Source organism: Ranitomeya variabilis, chromosome 4 (genome assembly GCF_051348905.1).
Source record: "Ranitomeya variabilis isolate aRanVar5 chromosome 4, aRanVar5.hap1, whole genome shotgun sequence".
Taxonomy (NCBI): domain Eukaryota; kingdom Metazoa; phylum Chordata; class Amphibia; order Anura; family Dendrobatidae; genus Ranitomeya; species Ranitomeya variabilis.
The window spans coordinates 662,266,918-662,291,423 of NC_135235.1; the positions used below are offsets into that span (position 1 = coordinate 662,266,918).

Genomic DNA, 24,506 nt, shown 5'->3' on the forward strand with positions numbered 1-24,506 from the left:
AATACATCCTGAAAGTCTGACAAAAACTCAGGGATCTCAGAAGGAGTAGAAGAAGCAATAGACACCAATGGAGAATCGCCATGAATCCCCTGACACCCCCAACTAGACACAGTCATAGCTTTCCAATCTAAAACTGGATTATGGGCCTGTAACCATGGCAGACCCAAAACGACAACATCATGCATTTTATGCAGTACCAGAAAACGAATCACCTCCTGATGTACAGGAGTCATGCACATGGTCACTTGCGTCCAATACTGAGGTTTATTCTCTGCCAATGGCGTAGAATCAATTCCTCTAAGAGGAATAGGATTTTCCAAAGGCTCCAGGACAAAACCGCAGCGCTTGGCAAACGACAAATCCATCAGATTCAGGGCAGCACCCGAATCCACAAAAGCCATAACTGAGTAAGAAGATAATGAACAAATCAAAGTCACAGACAAAATAAACTTAGGCTGAAAAGTACCAATGGCGACAGGATTAACAATTTTTTTTAAGCGTTTAGAGCATGCTGAGATGACATGTGTTGAATCACCACAGTAGAAACACAACCCATTTTGACGTCTATGATTTTGTCACTCGGCTCTGGTCAAAATTCTGTCACATTGCATAGAATCAGGTGACCGTTCAGACAGCACCGCCAAAGGATTAACAGATTTGCGCTCCCGCAAACGTCGATCAATTTGAATGGCCAGAGCCATTGAATCATTCAGACCTGTAGGGATAGGAAACCCCACCATCACATCTTTAATGGCTTCAGAAAGACAATTTCTGAAATTTGCGGCCAGTGCACACTCATTCCATTGAGTAAGCACGGACCATTTCCGAAATTTTTGACAATATACCTCAGCTTCGTCCTGACCCTGAGAGATAGCCAGCAACATCTTTTCAGCCTGATTTTCAAGATTAGGCTCCTCATAAAGCAAACCAAGTGCCAGGAAAAACGCATCAACATTCACCAATGCAGGATCTCCTGGCGCCAGAGAGAAGGCCCAATCCTGAGGGTCGCCCCGCAAGAAGGAAATAACAATCTTAACTTGCTGAGCGGAATCACCAGAGGAACGAGGTTTCAGAGACAGAAACAATTTGCAATTATTCCTAAAATTCAGGAACTTAGATCTATCTCCAAAAAACGGCTCAGGAATAGGTATTTTTGGTTCAGACATAGGGCTATGGATAACAAAATCCTGAATGCTTTGCACCCTAGCAGCAAGCTGATCCATACTAGAAGTCAGAGTCTGGACATTCATATCTGCAGCAGAGTTCCAGCCACTCAGAGAAAAAGGGGATGGAAGAAGCTAGGCAAACTGCAGCAACAAAAAACAAACAAAAAAAAAACAACTCAGAACTTCTTTTTAATCCCGCTTCTGCGATGCAATAAACATTTTCTTTTGGCCTGGCATACTGTTATGATCCCAGTGGTAGAGGATCTCTGATATTCCGGCAAGATAGCAAAAACATAAATACTGCTCTAGGGAGGTGGAAACTGGGCTAACCGCATACCTGATCCTAACACACACAACTAGAAGCAGCCGGTGAACGTGCCTACGTTGGTTCTAGACGTCTCGAGCCAGCCGGAGAACTGACTACCCCTAGAGGGAAAATAAGACCTCACTAGCCTCCAGAGAAATTGAACCCCAAAGATATAGAAAGCCCCCAACAAATAATAACGGTGAGGCAAGAGGAAAACACAAACGTAGAGATGAACTAGATTCAGCAAAGTGAGGCCCACTAGTCTAGATAGACAGAAAATAGATAGTGGACTATGCGGTCAGCAGAAAACCCTACAAAAACATCCACGCTGAACATTCAAGAACCCCCACACCGACTGACGGTGCGGAGGGAGAATATCAGCCCCCTAGAGCTTCCAGCGAGCCAGAAAATCCAATATTAAGCAAGCTGGACAAAGACACTGAAAAATGCAAATGATCCAAATTATACAAAACGGACTTAGCTTTTCTTGCATGAGACAGACTGAAAGGAATCCGGAGGAGACCATATAGGTCTGGATACAACGATGCCAGGCAAGAGACTGAGTCCGGAGGAGACTTAAATAGGGAACACCTGCTGCTTAACGACACAGCTGGAGCTCAGGCCTGCAACAAGACATGCCTAACACAATACCGTTAGTGACCACCAGAGGGAGCCCAGAAACACAGTTCACAACAGACAGCGTGGCCATCCGGTTAAAGAAGCTCAGTCTGCAATGCCTGAAAAGGTATCCGATAGTAGAAAGAGTGCAGTCTGGCATTTTTTTAAACAACATCCAAATGATCAGCGCAAAGTCATCTGTCAAAAATGTTCAACTACCTTAAGCAGAGGTCAGAATCTTAAAAGTCTAAATACAAGTTGCATTCATAGACACTTATCCACCATGCATTTGCAAGCCTGGACTAACTACCAAACGTGCCTAAAGGTTGCAGCACCCTCGGCCAATGAAGCTAGTCAGCAACGCTACATCACTTCCCTCACTGTAAGCCCATCATTTACCGCAACACCTGCAGTATCTGTGCAGCTTTTGTCTCCAGGCCAAACCAGTCAGGGAATCACCAGGTTCGTAGTAGGAAACACTGCATGTAGGGCACCGGCAAGAATACCATCTCCAACCCTCTCTCAGTCTGCCATGTCCACCGGCACCACCGTTAGTTCCACGATCTCCAGCTCTCCAGTCCAGCTCACCCTACATGAGACTCTTGTTAGGAAAAGGAAGTACTCATCCTCGCATCCGCGTACACAGGGTTTGAACGCCCACATTGCTAGACTAATCTCATTAGAGATGATGCCCTACCGGTTAGTTGAAAGCGAAGCTTTCAAAGCGCTGATGGACTACGCTGTACCACGCTACGAGCTACCCAGTCGACACGTTTTTTCTAGAAAAGCCATCCCAGCCCTCCAACAGCATGTTAAAGACCGCATCGTCCATGCACTCAGGCAGTCTGTGACTACAAAGGTGCACCTGACAACAGATGCATGGACCAGTAGGCATGGCCAGGGACGTTACGTGTCCATCACGGCACACTGGGTGAATGTGGTGGATGCAGGGTCCACAGGGGACAGCAATATTGGGACAGTTCTGCCTAGCCAACATGTTGTGGATTCTGTTTGTGGGCTCCCTCTGGTGGTTACTGCTGGTACTGGGTGACTTTGGTGGGTTGCGGCCTTTGGTTTCCACCTGTCCATCAGAGGCTGGGTGTTTCCTATTTTACCTGGCCTTTCTGTCATTCCCTTGCCGGCTATCAATGTATTCAGATGTGCTCTGTTTGGTTCCTGCCTACCTGCTCCCAGATCTTTCAGGATAAGCTAAGTGCTGATTTTCAGTTGTTGGTTTTTTTGTCTAGCTTGCTTATTATGTCTCTATGCTAGCTGGTAGCTCTAGTGGACTGAGGTTCTCCCCATGTGCCATGAGTTGGCACATGGGTTCTTGTAATCTCAGGATGGTTTTTTGATTAGGGTTTTTTGCTGACCGCTCAGACCCCTTTTGTATCGTTCTGCTTTCTAGTTTACAGCGGGCCTCAATTTGCTGAACCTATATATATCATCTCTATGTGTGTGCCTTCCTCTCATTTCACCGTCAATACATGTGGGGGGCAACTATACCTTTTGGGGTTCATTCCTCTGGAGGCAAGTGAGGTCTTTATTTTCTCTGCAGTACTAGTTAGCTCTTAGGCTGGTGCGTGGCGTCTAGAACCAACGTAGGCACGCTCCCTGGCTATCTCTAGTTGCGTTTGTCAGGCGTAGGGCAGCGGTCAGCCCAGGTTCCATCACCCTAGAGCTCGTCCGATATTTTGTATTACTTTGCTTGTCCCTTGCTATCCCTAGCCATTGGGATTCATGACACCAACAGTCAAGGAAAGAGTTGGCTGTAGGCGTTCGCCCCCCCTCCTCTTCCTCATCCTCCTGCAGAAGCGAGAGCTCGTCCACAGACCGCAGTCGCACATCCACTCCATCCGCAGCTGCCACTGTTGCACACCAGGTGTGCCATTATGGGACAGCTAGTGGCAAGCGTCAGCAGGCTGTATTGGCAATGAAGTGTTTGGGCCACAACAGACACACCGCGGAAGTTCTGTCCGAGTTCTTGCAGAAAGAAACTCAGTCATGGCTGGGCACTGTACATCTTGAGGCAGGCAAGGTAGTGAGTGATAACGGAAGGAATTTCATGGCTGCCATAGCCCTTTCCCAACTGAAACACATTCCTTGCCTGGCTCACACCTTAAACCTGGTGGTGCAGTGCTTCCTGAAAAGTTATCCGGGGTTACCCGACCTGCTCCTCAAAGTGCGCAGACTTTGCTCGCATATCCGCCGTTCGCCCGTACACTCCAGCCGTATGCAGAACTATCAGCGGTTTTGAACCTTCCCCAGCATCGCCTAATCATCGACGTTGCAACAAGGTGGAACTCCACACTGCACATGCTTCAGAGACTGTGCAAACAGAGGCGTGCTGTTATGTATTTGTGGGAGGATACACGGGCAGGCAGTTGGATGGCAGACATGGAGTTGTCAGGTGTGCAGTGGTCGAAGCTACAAGACCTGTGTCAAGTCCTTCAGTGTTTTGAGGAATGCACACGGCTGGTTAGTGCAGACAACGCCATAATAAGCATGAGCATCCCCCTAATGCGTCTGCTGATGCAAAGTTTGACGCACATAAAGGAGCAGCCGTCTGCAGCCGAGGAAGAGGAAAGCCTTGATGACAGTCAGCCATTGTCTGGTCAGGGCCGTATAGAGGTAGCGGGCGAAGAGGAGGAGGAGGACGAGGAGGATGATGGGGATGAGTACTTTTTTAATGAGGAAGCTTCTCCTGGGCCAACAGAAATTAGTGGCGTTGCAAGGCCGGGTTCTGTTTTTTTTAAGGGAGACAAGTGACGTAGATTTGCCTGTAACTGCCCCTCAAACCAGCACAACCGCAGATTTGACAACTGGAACTTTGGTCCACATGGCGGATTATGCCTTACGTATCCTCAAAAGGGACCCACGCATTATTAAAATGATGAGCGATGACGATTACTGGTTGGCCTGCATCCTTGACCCTCGCTATAAAGGCAAATTGCAAAATATTATGCCACATGAGAACCTCGAACAAATATTAGCAACCAAACAAGCTACTCTTGTAGACCGTTTGATTCAGGCATTCCTAGCACACAGCGCCGGTGATGGTTCTCACACGAGCTGCAGGGGGCTACAGGGCAGAGGTGTTAGAGGTGCACAAATCAGAAGTGGCGTTGGACAGAGGGGTTTTCTGTCCAGGTTGTGGAGTGATTTCGCAATGACCGCAGACAGGACAGGTACTGCAGCATCTATTCAAAGTGACAGGAGACAACATTTGTCCAGTATGGTTACTAACTATTTTTCATCCCTTATCAATGTTCTCCCTCAACCGTCATTCCCATTTGATTACTGGGCATCCAAATTAGACACCTGGCCTGAATTGGCAGAATATGCATTGCAGGAGCTTGCTTGCCCAGCAGCTAGTGTGCTATCAGAAAGAGTATTCAGTGCTGCTGGTTCAGTATTAACCGAAAAAAGGACTCGTCTGGCTACCCAAAATGTGGATGATCTAACCTTCATTAAAATGAACCACTCCTGGATTTCAAATTATTTTGCCCCACCTTTCCCGGCTGACACCTAGCTTTCCTATAAAAAGGTCTTGCTTGTGGACTGGTCTTACTGAGTGTTCCAATCTCTTAATTTGCAGCAGCTGTTTGTCCAGCATACGACATGTTTACACCTCCCTCAATGGGAAAACTGCCCCCACGGGGCCGTGGTCTCGCCACTTGGCGCAAGCACCCGTTAGAGTGCCGTTTGTCTGAAGAGGTGGGTGTGCCCGCTTTTGGTCGACGGCACTGCCACTGGGTCCCTCATAGTACAATAAAGCGTCTCTGGCGGTGGTGGCGCGCACCCAACGTCAGACACACCGTTGTAACATGAGGGGCCCTGGGACGGTACCGCCGGCCACAAGAGAGTTCACCCCCAGCTCAAACTGTGCTCTACCACGTGCAAAATTATCTCTCACAGCTCCACCAATGTTTAGTCTATGCGCTGACATCATTCAATGCCTGGCACTGACAATACCAATTTGTTGACATCTATGATGCTAGTTAAAGTAGTCTGGGTCAGTGTCCTATATTGACACCAGTAAATACTTACTGCCAAATTACTATAAATCAACTACTGTCCTCAACTATTTAGGGGGCACTTCAAATAACTACAAAAAACAAATCCCATCTGATTCATCCAAGGGACAAAGAAGAGATCCCACATATCAATAAAAACAATGTTTTTTATTAAGTCACATATGACAATATACAATAAAACCACAATAAAAAAGCAAAATACTGTCTAGAGGACGCCAGATACAGGTCCTTCTCAAAAAATTAGCATATAGTGTTAAATTTCATTATTTACCATAATGTAATGATTACAATTAAACTTTCATATATTATAGATTCATTATCCACCAACTGAAATTTGTCAGGTCTTTTATTGTTTTAATCCTGATGATTTTGGCATACAACTCCTGATAACCCAAAAAACCTGTCTCAATAAATTAGCATATCAAGAAAAGGTTCTCTAAACGACCTATTACCCTAATCTTCTGAATCAACTAATTAACTCTAAACACATGCAAAAGATACCTGAGGCTTTTAAAAACTCCCTGCCTGGTTCATTACTCAAAACCCCCATCATGGGTAAGACTAGCGACCTGACAGATGTCAAGAAGGCCATCATTGACACCCTCAAGCAAGAGGGTAAGACCCAGAAAGAAATTTCTCAACAAATAGGCTGTTCCCAGAGTGCTGTATCAAGGCACCTCAATGGTAAGTCTGTTGGAAGGAAAAAATGTGGCAGAAAACGCTGTACAACGAGAAGAGGTGACCGGACCCTGAGGAAGATTGTGGAGAAGGACCGATTCCAGACCTTGGGGAACCTGAGGAAGCAGTGGACTGAGTCTGGTGTGGAAACAGGTGCCGCATTCCCCAGGTAAAGCCACTTTTGAACCATAAACAGCGGCAGAAGCGCCTGACCTGGGCTACAGAGAAGCAGCACTGGACTGTTGCTAAGTGGTCCCAAGTACTTTTTTCTGATGAAAGCAAATTTTGCATGTCATTCGGAAATCAAGGTGCCAGAGTCTGGAGGACGACTGGGGAGAAGGAAATGCCAAAATGCCTGAAGTCCAGTGTCAAGTACCCACAGTCAGTGATGGTGTGGGGTGCCATGTCAGCTGCTGGTGTTGGTCCACTGTGTTTCATCAAGGGCAGGGTCAATGCAGCTAGCTATCAGGAGATTTTGGAGCACTTCATGCTTCCATCGGCTGAAATGCTTTATGGAGATGAAGATTTCATTTTTCAGCACGACCTGGCACCTGCTCACAGTGCCAAAAACACTGGTAAATGGTTTACTGACCATGGTATTACTGTGCTCAATTGGCCTGCCAACTCTCCTGACCTGAACCCCATAGAGAATCTGTGGGATATTGTGAAGAGAAAGTTGAGAGACGCAAGACCCAACACTCTGGATGAGCTTAAGGCCGCTATTGAAGCATCCTGGGCCTCCATAACATCTCAGCAGTGTCACAGGCTGATTGCCTCCATGCCACGCCGCATTGAAGCAGTCATTTCTGCCAAAGGATTCCCGACCAAGTATTGAGTGCATAACTGAACATTATTATTTGATGTTTTTTTTGTTTGTTATTAAAAAAACACTTTTATTTGATTGGACGGGTGAAATATGCTAATTTATTGAGACAGGTTTTTTGGGTTATCAGGAGTTGTATGCCTAAATCATCAGTATTAAAACAATAAAAGACCTGACAAATTTCAGTTGGTGGATAATGAATCTATAATATATGAAAGTTTAATTGTAATCATCACATTATGGTAAATAATGAAATTTAACACTATATGCTAATTTTTTGAGAAGGACCTGTATATACCAAGAAAATTCCCCACATAAAGTAACCAATCCTAGATGATCAAACCAATTGTAAGTCCTAAGAAGCCATACAATATTAGTAGCTTAGAACGCCTGTGTTAAAATTAACATACAGACTTATAAAAATTTATATCCATAGCTGCTACCTCTCTATGATGAAATAATATAAGGCACAATATAGAGCATAATAGGCTATACAATAAGGTATTAGGTATTAGAAAGTTGGTGGTTACCTACAAAGTGGATGGTCCTAGCGTCCCCTCACCCCGACGCGCGTTTCGCCGCCAGCTTCTTCCGGGGGCGTCTCCAATCCTAGATGATCAAACCAATTGTAAGTCCTAAGAAGCCATACAATATTAGTAGCTTAGAACGCCTGTGTTAAAATTAACATACAGACTTATAAAAATTTATATCCATAGCTGCTACCTCTCTATGATGAAATAATATGAGGCACAATATAGAGCATAATAGGCTATACAATAAGGTATTAGGTATTAGAAAGTTGGTGGTTACTTACTGCCAAATTACTATGTCAGAAACTCAGCAGATGAGCCCACCCCTGTACCTAAGTATGCCACACTTTTTTTGTTGTTGTTGTTTTGCGAGACATTAACATCTATTTATTTTTTGTGAGTACTAACTGTGTCAGACACTCCTTGCAATCGTCCTCCGCTGACCACACCAATGCTGCCTGTGTACCCCGGCAAGATAACTCTAAGTGCCTTGAGCCTATTTTTATTTATTTTAGGCCTAGTAAGCCTGTCTGCGGTCCCTCCTTGCAATCGTCCTCCGCTGACCACAACAATGCTGCCTGTGTACCCATGTAACCTATTTACAACTGCATAGAGCCCATTTTTATTTATTTTAGGACTAGTAAGCCTGTCTGCGGTCCCTCCTTGCAATCCTCCTCCGCTGACCACAACAATGCTGCCTGTGTACCCATGTAACCTATTTACAACTGCATAGAGCCTATTTTTATTTATTTTAGGTCTAGTAAGCCTGTCTGCGGTCCCTCCTTGCAATCCTCCTCCACTGACCACAACAATGCTGCCTGTGTACCCATGTAACCTATTTACAACTGCATAGAGCCTATTTTTAGTTATTTTAGGCCTAGTAAGCCTGTCTGCGGTCCCTCCTTGCAATCCTCCTCCACTGACCACAACAATGCTGCCTGTGTACCCATGTAACCTATTTACAACTGCATAGAGCCTATTTTTAGTTATTTTAGGCCTAGTAAGCCTGTCTGCGATCCCTCCTGCAATCCTCCTCCACTGACCACAACAATGCTGCCTGTGTACCCATGTAACCTATTTACAACTGCATAGAGCCTATTTTTATTTATTTTAGGCCTAGTAAGCCTGTCTGCGGTCCCTCCTTGCAATCCTCCTCCACTGACCACAACAATGCTGCCTGTGTACCCATGTAACCTATTTACAACTGCATAGAGCCTATTTTTATTTATTTTAGGCCTCGTAAGCCTGTCTGCGGTCCCTCCTTGCAATCCTCCTCCACTGACCACAACAATGCTGCCTGTGTACCCATGTAACCTATTTAAAAGTTCATAGAGCCTATTTATATATTTTATTTAATATTAATAAAGCCATGATGGACTACGCTGTACCATGCTACAAGCTAACCAGTCGTCACTTCTTTTGCAAGAAAAGCCATCCCAACCCTCCACCAGCATGTAAAAGACCGCATTGTCCATGCACTCTGGCAATCTGTGAGTACAAAGGTGCACCTGACAACAGACGCATGGACCTGTAGGCATGGCCACGGAAGGTTACGTGTCCATTACGGCGCAATGGGTTAATGTGGTGGATGCATGGTCCACAGGGGACAGCCTACTAAGTCTGTCTGCAGTCCCTAATTCAAATTGTCCTCCACTGTATAAATCTGAGCTTCAACCTTCTGGCTCTCAAGTGCTTTTTAAAAAAAAATTGGTGGTTACGGCCTACTAACGGTGTCTGCCGCTTCCTGGTGTTGTCCTCCACTGTCTAAATCTGAGCTTCAACCTTCTGGCTCTCATTAAGTGCTTTTTAAAAGAAAATTGGTGGTTACGGCCTACTAACGGTGTCTGCCGCTCCCTGGTGTTGTCCTCCACTGTCTAAATCTGAGCTTCAACCTTCTGGCTCTCATTAAGTGCTTTTTAAAAAAAAATTGGTGGTTACGGCCTACTAACGGTGTCTGCCGCTCCCTGGTGTTGTCCTCCACTGTATAAATCTGAACTTCAACCTTCTGGCTCTCAGTAAGTGCTTTTTTTAAAAAAATTGGTGGTTAGGGCCTACTAACGGTGTCTGCTGCTCCCTGGTGTTGTCCTCCACTGTATAAAGCTGAGCTTCAACCTTCTGGCTCTCATTAAGTAGTTGTTTTTAAAAATTGGTGGTTGGGGCCTACTAACGGTGTCTGACTCTCCCGGGTGTTCGCCTCCTCCTGGGTGTTCGCCTCCTCCTGGGTGTTCGCCTCCAGGTTTCCTTGTCTGAGCTTCAACCTTCTGGCTCTCATTAAGTAGTTGTTTTTATAAATTGGTGGTTGGGGCTTACTAACGGTGTGTGCCGCACCTTGGTGTTGTCCTGTGTTATTTTCCTGACCTTTAATCTTCAGGCTTTCGGCCTTCATTTGTAATATTAAACTGCATAGGGCCTACTAGTTGGGTTGGGCCTACTAACGGTGTCTGCCGCTCAAAGGTGTTCTCCTCCACTGAACAAAGCAGTGCCGCATGTTTACTCCTGTTACCAATTTTGAACTTTATTTTGCCCACTATTATTTGGGCCTACTAACTGTGTCTGCCTCTCATTACAGTTGTCCTCCACTGAACTAAGCAATGCTGCCTGGTTAGTCCTGTTACCAATTTTGAATTGCATTTTTCCCACTTTATTATTTGGGCCTATATCAGTGTTTCCTCCTCATCCTGCCCATTGCCCAGCCGGTGCTACATGAGTCTTGTGGTACTTTGACCCAGACCACTACATTCCCCTTGCACGCTACACAGCCACAATCTGACCCTGCTGAAAGTCAGGTTCCCCTTCCCGCATACTATACCACCTTACACAGGGACAAAGAGGAAGGTGCAGATGAAAGTGCAGGTTTCTTTAACAGGTAGGGGGCATACTCGTTGGCGACGTCACAGGCTCAGGGCCCCTCAGAGTACGCAAAGGTGTCGCTGCTGGTGGGAGGCGCCCCCGCCGTGCAAACACACCGCTGTACTTTGAGGGGCCCTGTGCCAGTGCCAATGCGAACGAGTGGGACCCCCCTGCTTGCTCAGGATCACAGCACTTGCAACGTTGAAATACTTACCTCTCCCTGCTCCACCGCCGTGATGTAGTCCACGTTTCCTGGGCCCACTAAAACCTTGAACCAGCCCTACCCCCCACAACTTTTGCCAAATGACCCCCAATTTCCAATGCCCAACTATTATTATAAAGTTACCGTATATACTCGAGTATAAGCCGACCCGAGTATAAGCCGACCCCCCTAATTTTGCCACAAAAAACTGGGAAAACTTATTGACTCGAATATAAGCCTAGGGTGGAAAATGCAGCAGCTACCGGTGAATTTCAAAATTAAAAATAGATGCTCCATACTGTTCATTATGGCCCCATAGATGCTCCACATAAAGCTGTGCCATATATAATGCTCTGCACCGTTCAGTATAGCCCCATAGACGCTCCACATAAAGCTGCCCCATATATAATGCTCTGCACAGTTCATTATGGCCCCACAGATGCTCCATAGAAAGCAGTGCCATATATAATGCTCTGCACCTTTGATTATGGCCCCATAGATGCTCCATAGAAAGCTGTGCCATATACAATGCTCTGCACCTTTGATTATGGCCCCATAGATAGCTGTGCCATATACAATGCTCTGCACCTTTGATTATGGCCCCATAGATAGCTGTGCCATATACAATGCTCTGCACCTTTGATTATGGCCCCATAGATAGCTGTGCCATATACAATGCCCTGCACCTTTGATTATGGCCCCATAGATAGCTGTGTCATATATAATGCCCTGCACCTTTGATTATGGCCCCATAGATAGCTGTGCCATATATAATGCCCTGCACCTTTGATTATGGCCCCATAGATAGCTGTGCCATATACAATGCTCTGCACCTTTGATTATGGCCCCATAGATGCTCCACATAAAGCTGTGCCATATATATAATGCCCTGCACCGTTGCCCCATAGATACTCCACATAAATCTGTGCAATATACAATGCTGCTGCTGCTGCAATAATAAAAAAAAAAAACACATACTCACCTCTCTTGCTTGCAGCTCCTCAGCGTCCCGTCCCGGCGTCTCTCCGCACTGACTGATCAGGCAGAGGGCGGTGCGCACACTATATGCGTCATCGCGCCCTCTGACCTGCACAGTCAGAACAAGAGGACGCGAAGACAGAGCCGCGCCCGGTGTGTGGAACGCGGACAGGTAACTATGAGATACTTACCTGCTCCCGGCGTCCCTGGCTCCCTATCCCGGACAGCTGGTCTCCGGGTGCCGCAGCCTCTTCCTCTTTCAGCGGTCACCGGTACCGCTGATTAGATGAATGAATATGCGGCTCCACCCCTATGGGAGTGGAGTCCATATTCATTTCTCTAATGAGCGGTACCATGTGACCGCTGAACAAGGGACGAGCTGAGGCACCGAAGACCGTGGGACGGGCAGGGGGAGCGCCAGGAGCGCCGGGACTAGGTGAGTACGCGACACGCTCTCTCCCCCTCACCTGCCGACCGTGACTCGAGTATAAGCCGAGAGGGGCACTTTCAGCCCAAAAGTTTGGGCTGAAAATCTCGGCTTATTCTCGAGTATATACGGTAATTAAGATTGACAAGCTTCAGAAACAAGAATGGATGTTTTTGGCATTAAAATGGGCACTGTAGGTGTTTTCCTGGCCTCCACTCACTGCCGACTATGCTTCCCCATTGACTTGCATTGGGTTTCGTGTTTCGGTCGATCCCCGACTTTTCGCGATAATCGGCTGACTGCACTCGACTCGACTTTGGACAAAGTCGGGTTTCACAAAACCCGACTCGATCTTAAAAAAATGAAAGTCGCTCAACCCTACTCTGGACATCTGATCCAACTGGCCAAACTTAAATCTCCTAATTTTTTTTTCTATCAGTTTTTATCAATTAATCTTGAGCAGAATTATGTCTGCTGACTTGATGTTACTGTTAATAGATGTAAAGTGTTCTTCCCTGTAGTAGCTAATAAAAACATTATTTACTGCTTTGTATAAAGTTTATATAAAGCAGTAAGTTATTCTGCTCCTGTTATTCAGCCTTTGTGCTTTAATCATCAACAGAATGATGTCCCCAAAAAACGTCTCGCGCTACAGTCCCTCTACTGCTGCAATATCATCCTTTATGGCCTCACTGATAACACCCCGCTCGTCCCCAGTCTGTCCTATCCACCTTTCTCCTTGCTATTCTTCCGCTTCTCCCTTTTGCAAATGCCTCAACTGACTCCAAATTCTCCAATGAATCCAGTTCAAACTACGAACATTGACCTACAAAGTTGTATATAATCTGTCTCCTCCAAATGTCGCTGAGCTAATTTATCGATATCTTTCCACACGTAATCTTTAGCACTCAGCAATGAGTTTGGATCTACGTCCCATTGAACATCTGTGGAGAGATCTTACAATTGGTGTTGGCAAAAGGCATCCTTCAGATATGATAGACCTGGAACAGTTTGCAGAAGTTTGGTCCATAACTCCAATTGAGAGGTGTAAGAAGCTTGTTGGTGGATATAGGAAGAGATTGGTTGTAGTTATTTATTCCAAATATTAAGTTGAGAGTGGCAACATTTTTGTCTGGCCCATTTTGGGGAGTTTTGTGTGAAATTATATTCAATTTGCCTTTTTCTTTCTTATTTGTGTTCAAATATACAAAAAGGATATAAACACACATATAAAAAAAACATGTGTAATTGCAGTAATTTTCTGGGAGAAATGCTTCTTTTTCTGCAATAATTTCAATGGTGCCAACAATTTTTAGCATGACTGTATTTTGTATGTAACCCCCTTCTCATGTACAGCACCATGGAATCAATGGTGCTCTTTAAATAAATAATAATGTCCCCTCACACACTATGATGTCATCACAGAGTCCATCCCCATGAATTATAATGTCCTCACACAGGCCACTTGATAGTATGATATCCCCATAGAGCCCCCTATGCAGAATGATGCCCCCACACATGCCCAGTAGGGATCAGCATCATGTTCCTAAACATAGCCCATAGGGCACAGAATGATGTGCCTAAATGTATCCCATAGGGCACAGCATGATATCCCTAAACATGCCCCATAGGCCAGAGCATGATGTCAATAAACATGCCCCATAAGGCATAGCATAATAAATAAAAATATTTTACCTATATAGCGCCAACAATTTACAATTAAAGGGAATCTGTCACCCCAAAAATCGTAAATGAGCTAAGGCCACAGGCATCAGGGGCTTATCTACAGCATTCTGTAATGCTGTAGATAAGCCCCCGATGTGACCTGAAAGGTAAGAAAAACAGGTTATATTATACTTACCCAGGGGCAGTCCCGCTGCTGTCCGGTCCGATGGGTGTCGCGGTCCAGCGCCTCCTAGTTTCATGCGATGACATCCTCTTCTTGTCTTCCTGCCGCGGCTCTGGCGCAGGCGTATTTTGTCTGCCCTGTTGAGGGCAGAGCAAAGTACTGCAGTGCGCAGGGCCTCTCTGACCTTTCCCGGCGCCTGCACACTGCAGTACTTTGTCCTCAACAGGGCAGACAAAGTATGCCTGCGCCGGAGCCGCAGCAGGAAGACAAGAAGAGGACGTCATCGCATGAAGATAGGAGGTGCCGGACCCGGACCGCGACGCCCATCGGACCGGACCGCAGCGGGACCGCCCCTGGGTGAGTATAATATAACATTTTTCTCATCTTTCAGGTTATAAAGGGGGCTTATCTACAACATTACAGAATGCTGTAGATAAGCTCCTGATGCCGGTATCCTTAGCTCATATACGATTTTTGGGGTGACAGATTCCTTTTAAGTGGGGACATGTACAGACAATACAAAGTAACACATAGTTCACCGGTTACAGGAGTGAGATTTCTGCTTAGTAAGCAAAAAAAATTGCTCAGTTACTAACACAAATGAAAATGGAATTAAATTATACCAGACTAAAGCTGGCTATACACATTAGACTTACATTGGACTAACTGGCCAGTATCGATGGGTTCATCTGCCAGCCTAAGGTGTATGGAGGTGGCGACTGACTGGTGGTCAGGAGAGATGTTGATCTCACGTTTCCGATTGTAGACTGCCAATCACATTGCTCTATGAGTGATAAGTCGCCGGCCGACGTGTCAGTCAGTAGCTTTCACATAGAAAACACAAAGGAGTTCGGCCAAATGAGCGCTCCTGTGTTCACAGGAGTCTGATGAGATACTGTTGTTGAACGATCTTTCGACCCACAGCCATCTAATGTGTATGGCCCGCTTTAGAGAGCTAAAGCTATTGGCTATGCGAATTGGTTTATAGAAAGCAAAAAAAATAATAATGAACAGACAAGTACTATCCGATGAAAACAGACATAAAAATCAAAAAGAACAATGTGGAACCTTAAAAACTAATTAAAGTTTAGAATACAATCCAATAATATATTATAAACAAAACTAGCTACCCATGTTGTACCATGATCCGGGTCAGAACAAGATCTTTCATCATGATGTCTGATTTGTTCCCAGCAGAGGTCCTATCATTGCTAACATGCCTTGTCCAAGTGTCTTTTCCAGTTTGTTTCCAGTATACAAACCAGTATAGAAAATCATACAGAGAGGACTATCTATGTCAGGCTTTTTTGCTTGTGGTCAGACTATCGGCAAAACATGTTGTTATGTAGACCCGACACACGCTTTTCAATCTCACCAAAATGACAAATATTTAAGAAACTAGATTTCAACTATTGTACTACTAGTTTTATAGAATGTTTAATCGAGTGTACTCTTTGTAAAAGTTCAGTATGTGAGATGTACCTCGGGAGCTCTGAAAATTCTTAATCAGAAGGTATATATAGGTGCTTCTCACAAAATTAGAATATCATCAAAAAGTAATTTATTTCAGTTCTTCAATACAAAAAGTGAAACTCATATACAGTATTATATAGAGACATTACAAACAGCATGATCTAACTCAAGTGCTTATTTATGTTAACGTTGATGATTATGGCTTACTGCCAATGAAAACCCAAAAGTCATTATCTCAGTAAATTAGAATACTTTATAACACCAGCTTGAAAAATTTAAAATGTTGGCCTACTGAAATGTATGTTCAGTAAATGCACTCAATACTTGGTCGGGGCTCCTTTGGCATCAATTACTGCATGAATACGGCATGACATGGAGGCGATCAGCCTGTGGCACTGCTGAGGTGTTATGGAAGCCCAGGTTGCTTTGATAGTAACCTTCAGCTGCATTTTTGGGTCTGGTGTCTCTCATCTTCCTCTTGGCAATATCCCATAGATTCTCTATGGGGTTAAGATCAGACTGGTTTGCTGGCCAATCAAGCTGTGATACTGTTGTTTTTTTATTATTATTATAACATTATACTGTGTGTGGGGGATGGCGGTACTGGGGGAGCATTGTACTTGGTGTGAGGGAGTGGTGGAACTGGGGGAACATTACACTGTGTTGGGCCAAGAAAGCGGCACCATACAATGAGAGTAATTCATGTTCTCATGTTATCTTTTTATAGTTGGTACTATGTAGCAGAGGAAAAAGAACAAAATGCTATGAAGTGGCAACAGAAAAGCACCAAAATAGGAATCTCCAGCACCTACCTCCACCTGCAGAGCCGCACCCCACATATATGGCTGTTCTGTGCGCACAGGACCTGTGATGAGGTCACAAGAGGGGAGGAGTCAGGGTCACATGATCAGGGGCCTCAGTGTATGCAGGACTCTGCTGTGCTGGTTGTCATGGTGCTGGATGAGGGGAAGTTTATGTGTGGGGTCAGGAGGGGTTTACAGGGTGGATGTAGCAGAGCCGTGTGTGTACGAGGTGTACGGAGCGGAGCCGTGTGTGTACGAGGTGTACGGAGCGGAGCCGAGTGTGTACGAGGTGTACGGAGCGGAGCCGCGTGTGTACGAGGTGTACGGAGCGGAGCCGCGTGTGTACGAGGTGTACGGAGCGGAGCCGCGTGTGTACGAGGTGTACGGAGCGGAGCCGCGTGTGTACGAGGTGTACGGAGCGGAGCCGCGTGTGTACGAGGTGTACGGAGCGGAGCCGCGTGTGTACGAGGTGTACGGAGCGGAGCCGCGTGTGTACGGGGTGTACGGAGCGGAGCCGCGTGTGTACGGGGTGTACGGAGCGGAGCCGCGTGTGTACGAGGTGTACGGAGCGGAGCCGCGTGTGTACGAGGTGTACGGAGCGGAGCCGCGTGTGTACGAGGTGTACAGAGCGGAGCCGTGTGTGTACGAGGTGTACGGAGCGGAGCCGTGTGTACGGGGTGTACGGAGCGGAGCCGTGTGTGTACGAGGTGTACGGAGCGGAGCCGTGTGTGTACGAGGTGTACGGAGCGGAGCCGTGTGTGTGTGAAGTGTGCAGAGCGAACCTCAGTGAATGTAGTGCGAGCTGTGCTGCTCCTGTACACTGATATCCGGAGTGCAGATGCTACATGGAAACTTCTTGGTCCCGTTTCCAGCATTATTTGTCCATTACTACGGGCACAATTCCCCCGTGCCCCTTTTCTACACAGTTTTATGTGTGGAATGTAACGTGTGATTTCTCTGCTTGGAGACAAACAGACCCCACACATGAGGGAATTATCACCAGTCACCGGATGTCTACTATAAGGCGGCATTAATACCTACAAGTGCTTCTCACTAAATTAGAATATCAAAAAGATAATTTTAATTCACAAAGTGAAACTCATATATAGATTCTTTACAAACAGAGTGATATATTTCAAGTGTTTATTTCTGTTAATGTTGATGATTATGGTTTACAGCCAATGAAAACCCAAAAGTCATTATCTCAGTAAATTAGGCTTCCTAAGAGTTTAAAAAGGTCCCTTTGTTTCACTAGGCTCCACAATCATGGGGAAGACTGCTGACTTGATAGAAGTCCAGATAGCAGTCATTGACACACTCCACAAGGAAAGCAAATTTTGCATTTCATTTGGAAATCAAGGTCCCAGAATCTGGAGGAAGAGTGGAGAGGCCACAATCCAAGCTGCTTGAGGTCTGGTGTGAAGTCTCCACAATCAGTGATGGTTTGGGGGGCCATGTCATCTGCTGGTGTAGGTTCACTGTGTTTTATCCAGACCAAAGTCAGCGCATCCATCTACCAGGAAATTTTAGAGCAGTTCATGCTTCCCTCTGCCGACAAGCTTTTTGGAGATGGAAATTTCATTCTCCAGCAGGACTTGGCACCTGTCCACACTGCCAAAAGTACCAATACCTGGTTAAAAAACAGCAGTATCACTGTGCTTGAATGGCCAGCAAACTCCTCATCTGTGCGTCCTTCTCATCTGTATTTGAGACCTGGGGATTATATTTTGTTCTTTCATTCACAGTCGGAGCCACCAGAACTTTCTCATCTTTATGTAGCTTCACCATATGACATCAGGATTTTTGGTGTCTGTAAGGTCGTGTTCACACAGTGCAGAAATGTTGTGGTTTTTGTTTTCTGCAGGATCTGCACCAAACTACACAAAAACATTCGTCTCTGATAGTTTTTGCTTTTTTTAGGCCTTTTCTCCCTTATTTGCTGCATTTTTAGTCCAAATGTGAAGCCGTGGTTTTTTTTAAAGAAAAGCTTTGATTCTGCACATAAAAGTTTCTGCAGTTTTTTTTTTACATGCGTTTTTATTAGGCTTCAGATAAAATACTCCAGAGATAAAAAAAGGACTAAGACCGCACAGTTCCGAAGCATGTTTAGACAACATGGAGGAGCAGTTTTCATGAAACCACATCCACTTTGCTTGGACAGTTAAACGGCAGAATTTCTGTGCAAAAACGCAGCATTTACACTACATGTGAACACAGCCTAAGTAACTAAGTAAGGTGGAAGTGATTTCATGAATTCTCCACCCTCCGTTGTCTAAAGACGCTCCTGAACTCTTTCTTTATAGACTTATGAAAAAAAGCATGAAAAAAAGCCATTGCATTTTAAAGTGCAGAATCAAAGCTTTTCTGTACTATTAAAAAAAGCGTTAACAACGCGGCTTCATATCTGCCACCAAGTCGGATCAAATAAGTGCATAAAAAATGCAGCAAACACGCAATAATCAGAGAAGATTGTTATTGCGTCGTGTGGTGCCGACACCTGCAGAAAACATGCAAGAAAAAGAATAGTAGAAAAACACAGCAGTGTGAACACGTAGTGTATTCGTACCTGAAACTGTTACGGTCATTGTCCTACATGTCTTTCACCATGGGGGGGGGGGGTAGAACTAAGGAGAATTTTTCAGTTTTCTGTATAATTTAGCACAAATGGCTCACAACAGTTGAAAAGAGGTGTATTGCCGTCATACTTCGGAAAGTGTCTCAGCTGGGATTGAAATCTACCTGAGTGTAAAGCTAGATATCAGACAACTGAGGGAATACAGGTGCATACCAAAAAATGAATCATTTATAGTCCAAAAACAGAGAAAAAAGGTGGCACTCACCATCCGGTAAAACATTCCATTTAGTCCATGACACTGGTACAGCGGGAGAGGAGAGGATACCTTCTGTGGTCCACACACCACATAGAGTAAAATGCAGCCCCACACACACAGTATAATGCAGCCCCCTCAAAGTATAGTCCCCGCAGAGTATAATGCAGCCCCCACACAGAGTATAATTTAGCCCCCCACAAACACACACGCACAGTATAGTGCAGCCCCTCTACACAGTATAATGAAGCCCCTTCAGAGTATAATGCATCCCCCCACACAGTATAGTACGGCCCCCACCACACACAGTATAATGCAGCCACCCCGAGTATAAAGTAGCTCCCACAGAGTATAATGCAGCCCCCCGCACAGTATAGTACAGCCCCCACACACAGAGTATAATGCAGCCCCCCAGAGTATAAAGTAGCTCCCATAGAGTATAATGCAGCCTGCCACACAGTATAGCATGGCCCCCACACACAGTATAATGCAGCCCCCCACACACAGTATAGTGCAGCAGACACACACTTTAATGCATACACACACACACACTAGAATGCATTCACACACAGTATAGTGAAGCAGAAACACACACACAATGCTTACCTCTCCTCCTCCTTCCCCCCTGCTCTGGCTTCTGCAGAACGTCTCAGCTCCTCTGCTGACACACGCTGAGTCAGAGGTAGAGGGGGAATGATAGGAGAGGGAGTGTCATGTGACGCTCTCTCACCCATCACTGCTTTCAACTGTATCTGAATCTATGATGGAAGAGGGGACGTCGCCATACCCCTCTTGTGAAAGTATTCACCCCCTTGGATTTTAACCTATTTTGTTACATTACAACCTATGTTTTAATATTTTTGTAATCTGGTTTGTGTGCGATGCATCAGCACCAAATAGTCTAAGGTGGTGTAGTGAGAAAAATATAGGCATACATTAAATTTATGGGCTCAAATAACTAAAAATTGGCATGTGGATATGTATTCACCTCTTTTATTTTGAACCCCCTAAAAATTTGTGGTGCAAGCAATTCCCTTCATAAGTCACATGCTTTGTGAAAGGAAGTCCACCTATGTGCTATCTAATTGTCACATGGTCAGTCCGCACATACACACCTGTTCTCAAAGGCTACAGAGGCTGCAATGCAACACTAACCAAACATCACCATAAAGACCAAGGAGATCTCCAAACAAGTCAAGGACAAAGTTGTTGAGAAGTCCACGTCAGGGTTGGGTTATCAAAAGTATCTCAATCTCTGATGATCCCCCGGAGCACCATTAACATAAAGGCTATGTGCACATGTTGCGGATTTGCCTGCGGATTTTTCCGTACACAATCTTCATCTCTTGCCAGAAAATGCAGCTTAAACTCAGCGTGTTTTTGATGCGTTTTTTGTGCAGATTTGATGCGTTTTTGATGCGGATTTGTATGCTTTTTGAAAGCTAAATAAAGATCTATTATTGAACAAAAAGAAAATAATTGTGATGTCATTTCTTGTCCAACCTCTTCATTTACATACTCCATTGAAGAATGTTTACACACTACTAGATAGCAGGGCCGGACTGGCCATCTGGCAGTTCTGGCAAATGCCAGAAGGGCCGGTGGCAGTAGTGGGCCGCTCGAGTGTGCCGCTGTCGGCACACTCCCCCCGCTGTCGGCGCACTCCCCCCCGCTGTCGGCACAGTCCCCGCCCCGCATTCAACTATACCGGCGCGGCGTCATAGACGCCGGTACAGTTGAAGGCGATGATGGAGGAGAGAGCGTCTGCTGACGCTCCCTCTCCCATCATTCCCCGCTCTGCCTGGCGCTGACACTGCGTGTGCGCGATGACGTCATATCATCGCGCACCTGCTGTGTGTCGGGCGAGCAGGCTGCAGCTGCTGAGACCGGAGCCAGGAGCAGCGCGGGGCACGAGGAGTAGAGAAGAGGTGAGTAGAGTGTTTTTTTTTTTATTATACGGTATATATATATATATCAATGAGTGATAACTGGATTGTGGGGCTTTTGGGGGGGGGAGGCTGCATTACATTCTATGGGGGCTGTGCTGCATTACATTCTATGGGGGCTGCGCTTCATTACATTCTATGGGGGCTGCGCTGCATTACATTCTATGACAAAGCAAGATTACCAGCGCACTACTTGTTGTAAATATTAAGTAAAAAGGGGTGCAGAAGAGTGGCAATATAACATGACAAGGCAAAAAAGAAGAAGAAAAGGAACCACTCTACAAGACTGCACACCACAATGTACTGTAGAATATATAAAAGGCAACTTTTATTGATACATCTAATAAAAACATTTAAAACCAATAGTGTACAGCAATCCCCACACTGATCCACCAATGTAGTAATGACAAAAAGAAAGGGGGGGGGGGATGTATCCTATAACATATACAGAAACAATGTCTCACATCAATAAATAGTAGAGCAACATGATTATATAGCAACCGGATACAGTGCAACAATAGTCTATGTAATATTAACCTCCTGAACACATACAAACCCCCAAGGTGCAAGATATGAAACAAATTCCCCAAGAAATGAGGGTGTGCTGTATTACATTCTATGGGGGCTGTGCTGCATTACATTCTATGGGGGCTGTGCTGTATTACATTCTATGGGGGCTGTGCTGCATTACATTCTATGGGGGCTGTGCTGTATTACATTCTATGGGGGCTGTGCTGCATTACATTCTATGGGAGCTGTGCTGTATTACATTCTATGGGGGCTGTGCTGCATTACATTCTATGGGGGCTGTGCTCCATTTCAGTCTATGGGTGCTGGCTGTATTACATTCTATGGGGGCTGTGCTGTATTACATTCTATGGGGGCTGTGCTGTATTACATTCTATGGGGCCTGTGCTGTATTACATTCTATGGGGGCTGTGCTGCATTACATTCTATGGGGGCTGTGCTCCATTTCAGTCTATGGGCGCTGGCTGTATTACATTCTATGGGGGCTGTGCTGTATTACATTCTATGGGGCCTGTGCTGTATTACATTCTATGGGGGCTGTGCTGTATTACATTCTATGGGGGCTGTGCTGTATTACATTCTATGGGGGCTGTGCTGTATTACATTCTATGGGGACTGTGCTGTAAGTGTACAAAGATATTATACAGTCACCAGGCGACAAGTGGGCCTGTGTAACTTCAAATGCCAGGGCTGAATTTTAGTCCCAGTCCGGCCCTGCTAGATAGATAGATAGATCGATCTATAGATAGATAATATCAAGCCCAATGTTTAGTAATAAACATAATTAAATGGTACATAGAGTTAAATAAAGACACACACATAGCTGCATAGAAATACATGCAGCCGCAAACTCTAGTCCCGAGCGCCGGCGATAGTGCCGGGTATTGAGGTGCGAGTTTCTCGCAAGTGTGACCCCGGCCTTAAAACACAATATCTGCTTAATTAAAAAAAAATTAAAAAAAATTGCGTGGGCTCCCGCGCAATTTTCAAATCCAGAGTGGGAAAGCCAGCGACTGGGAGCCGATGTTTGTAGCCTGGGAAGGGGTTAATACCAATGGAGCTTCCCAGGCTATGAATATCAGCCCACAGCTGTATATATAGCCCTTACTGGCTATCAAAATAGAGGGACCCCCCAAAAAAAATGACGTGGGGTCCCCCTATAATTTATAGCCAGAAAGGCTTTGCAGACAGCTGCGGGCTGATATTCATAGCCTAGAGAGGGGGCATGGATATTTCCCCCCCGGCTACAAATACCAGCTCCCAGCCACCCCAGAAATGGCGCATCTGTAAGATGCGCTAATTTCGGCACTAAGCCTCTCTCTTCCCACTGACCTGTAGCTGTGGCATATGGGGTAATAAGGAGTTAATGTCACCTTTGTATTGTAAGGTAACATTAAGCCCGGTTAGTAATTGAGAGGTGTCAATAAGACACCTATCCATTACTAATCCTATAGTAGTGAAAGAGTTAAAAAAAAAAAAAAAGACAGCCAGAAAAAAGTATTTTAATATCTTAATTTCACCATACTTACAACCACGCCTAATTCCCCGAAGCCATCGATCGCCTACAAAAAATAAAAAATAATAAACCAACCGTACACTCCCTGTCCGACGCAGTCCAATTAATAATGAGCGTCCCACGGCGATCTCCCCTATAGAGCTGACACATCAGGAGATGTGACTGATCTATAGGCCTCCAGTGAAACACTGACAGGAGACAATGGCTCCTGCAGTGTTATCACTGAGGGTTCAATGAGTTAATTGCTCTCACTTTATGGCACTTCTGCATGAGAATTTTCCCACGCAGCTGTGCCGCAAGTGACAGTATGAACTATACTGTACTCACAGCGGAAGAGGGATACAGTGCGGAAGGATACCTTCGGTCATTGTATCGCCGAAGCCCTTGAAGAGCGGTCGCATCTGCTGATGTGACAGATCTCCATGGGAGATCATCGTGGGACACTCGTTATTAAATGGATTACTGTGGATCAGAGAGTATATTGTTGGTTTATTATTATATTTCTTACAGGTGATCGAGGGCTTCGGGGACTAGGTGATTGGTGAGTATGTACTCTATGCTGCATGTACTGTAAGTCTATATGTGTGTATGTGTTTTGGGCTTTTTTTTACACTTGAACACAGTAGTCGGATGATGGGACTATTCTGTCCCATCATCCGGCTACTTGTTACTGTAGCAGGCATAGAAGTCCCATCGGACGATGCCTGCCTACATACAGACTCGCACACAAACATTGACATCTAGGGTATGTAAGGCTTCCTCACTCCTATTTTTGGGATTGGGACAGAAGGAAGGGAGGGATATCTCCTGAGACTTGTCAAACCGTGATGCCACATTTGGAAGGTAGGCCGGGTCAGTTTTAAGAACAACTCTATCCTCTAAAACCTGTGTGAAAGGCGGGTATGCCGATAGTGCCTGGATATTGCTGACTCTACGAGCTGACGTTA

General features: G+C 45.4%; 1 protein-coding gene across 1 annotated transcript in view; it reads right to left on the reverse strand.

Annotated features, from left to right (window-relative positions):
• The window catches only part of LOC143766222 (uncharacterized), a 42,031-nt gene extending 25,236 nt beyond the window's left edge, over positions 1–16,795 (reverse strand). Inside the window, exons 1-2 of the mRNA XM_077253729.1 lie at positions 16,751–16,795; positions 8,160–8,238 (exon numbers count right to left, since the gene is read on the reverse strand). The gene's annotated coding sequence lies outside the window, so the exon portion shown is untranslated. The remainder of the gene's footprint in view (positions 1–8,159; positions 8,239–16,750) is intronic.
• Between the last annotated feature and the right edge of the window lie 7,711 nt (positions 16,796–24,506).